The following is a 2500-nucleotide window of genomic DNA, read 5'->3' as shown; positions in this document are numbered from 1 at the left end:
AAGCCCCGCACACTAGCCTTGCGCACAACCCTTGCACACAAGCCATGCAGTCGAGCAATGCACACAAGCCTTGCACTCAAGCAATGCACACAAGCCCTGGACACTAGCCTTGCACACGGGCCTGGCACACAAGCCTTGGGCACTAGCCTTGCGCACTAGCGTTCCACATGAGCCTTGCACACTAGCCTTGGACACTAGCCTTGCACACAGGCCTTGCACACTAGGCATGCTTGGGCGAGCTGATCCCGCATCAAGTCGACGGGTCTAGGCATTCTTGGGCGCAGATCCCGCATCGTCTCGTCGCGTCTGGGCGCAAACACGTCGCGTCTCGTTGCGTCTTCAGAAGTCGTCGCTAACAGCACCTTTGGTTGCCACTGGTGGTTAGGCTGGTTGGTTGCGCAAACCCTATAGGAGGGTGGCATGCTGGTGGGCGTTTTTGCCCGGATAGGCACTAGAATGTGCAGATTTTGGGCGTTTTTGCCTGGATAGGCTAAGGAATGGGCATGCTTTGGGCATTTTTGCCCGGATAGGCACCGGAATGCTTGGCCTTGGCTTGTCCTAGCAAGGCATTGCTGGGTTGGGCTCCCTTGGCCTTTTGGGCGCCTTGGACGAGGTCTTGCGAAGACCATGGGCACAAGGCCATGGCATATGGTGAGGAAAGGACCACGGTTGCCAAGGTTAGGCACCGGAATGCTTGGCCTTGGCTTGCCAAAGCAGGGCATTGCTGGGTTGGGCTCCCTTGGCCTTCCGGGCGCCTTGGACACTGTCTTGGGAAGACCATGGGCACAAGGCCATGGCATATGGTGGGGAATGGACCACGGTTGCCAAGGCTAGGCATATAGAGAGGAATTGCATTTTTGCCCGGATAGGCACCGGAATGCTTGGCCTTGGCTTGCCATAGCAGGGCATTGCTGGGTTGGGCTCCCTTGGCCTTCCGGGGGCCTTGGACGCTGTCTTGGGAAGACCATGGGCACAAGGCCATGGCATATAGTGAGGAATGGACCACGGTTGGCAAGGCTAGGCATATAGAGAGGAATGGACCACGGTTGCCAAGGTTGCGCAAGTTTTGGGCATTTTTTGCCCGGATATGCCCAAGTATGCCCCGATAGGCCCGTTACGCCCCGGTATGAACGCGTATGCCCGGATAGACTCGGTATGCCTTGGGATACATGCGTATGCCCCGATAGGCTTGGTACGCCCCGATATGCGCACGTGTGCCCCAGTAGGGCTCGGTATGCCCCGGTATGTACGCGTGTGCCCCGATAGGCCCGGTATGCCCCGATATGCACACGTGTGCCCCAATAGGGGTCGGTATGCCCCGGTAGGTACGCGTGTGCCCCGTAATGCACGTTTCGCAGATCTCCCCGCATGTCCCGCCCCTATATGTAATACTTACTTACTTACTTACTTTCTTTCTTGCTTGCTTGCTTGCTTGCAATGGTTGGGAGTGCCCGGCATGCCTCGCTGCAGAGACCAAGGGCGCAATGACTTGGCACCGCGGATGCCGGGACTCCGGCACTTCCCGTGGCACTGATGGTTGGTTCCAAAGACAAAAGGCCGTGCAAGGCCACCGCACCGCGGATGATTTTGCTCGTGCTGGCGCCGTTGTGTGGCCAAAGAACATGCGCGAATGCTCGTGTCGGAAGGGTTGGTGTCCTGGCCCCGCGGGTGTCACGAATGCTCGGTTGCGAAGACCATGGGACCAGAGCCATGGCACGTCGGATGATGGCTCCAGCTGGCGCCCCGGCACTTTCTGTGGCATTGATGCTCGGTTTCAAAGACAAACGTGCGCATGGCCAGGGGACCGCGGATGACTGCTCGTGCTGGCCCCGTTGGGCGGCATTGATGGTCGGTTGCAAAGAAAATGCGCGATTGCTCGTGTCGGGGCCTGGCAAGCCAAGGCCAAGCGAGCCATGGCAACGCGGATGATGGCTCCAGCTGGCGCCCCGGCACTTTCTGTGGCATTGATGCTCGGTTTCGAAGACAAACGTGCGCAGGGCCAGGGGACCGCGGAGGACTGCTCGTGCTGGCCCCGTTGGGCGGCATTGATGGTGTGTTGCAGAGAGCATGTGCGATTGCAAGTGTCGGCCGGGTTTGGGTTCCCTTGGGCTTTCGGGTGCCTTGGACGCTGTCTTGCGAAGACCATGGGCACAAGGCCCCGTCCTGGCCCCTTGTTCGATTCGCTCTCGTCTTGCGCTTGCTTCCAAGGTCCTCCATGACCTTCCCCATGGCCTTGCTAGATCCCCCCCATGACGCATGACCTCTGTCCGTTGATTGGTTTTGAGTGCACACCATGCCCGGCTTGGCACCGTGTTGTCGCGTGAGTGGCATTTGGATCGTGCATGCTGGTGGGCTACCTGCCAATGCGCACAAGCCTTGCACACTAGCCTTGCGCACGAGCCTTGCACAAAAGCCTTGGACACAAGCCTTGCGCACAAGCCATGCGCACAAGCCTTGGACGCTAGCCTTGCACACAAGCCATGCATACAAGCCTTGCTCA

The sequence above is a fragment of the Tasmannia lanceolata genome, unplaced genomic scaffold (genome assembly GCF_043159265.1).
Source record: "Tasmannia lanceolata isolate RefF3 unplaced genomic scaffold, GAP_Taslan_0.1 ptg000119l, whole genome shotgun sequence".
NCBI lineage: Eukaryota > Viridiplantae > Streptophyta > Magnoliopsida > Canellales > Winteraceae > Tasmannia > Tasmannia lanceolata.
Note: the sequence above shows the minus strand (reverse complement) of the source record.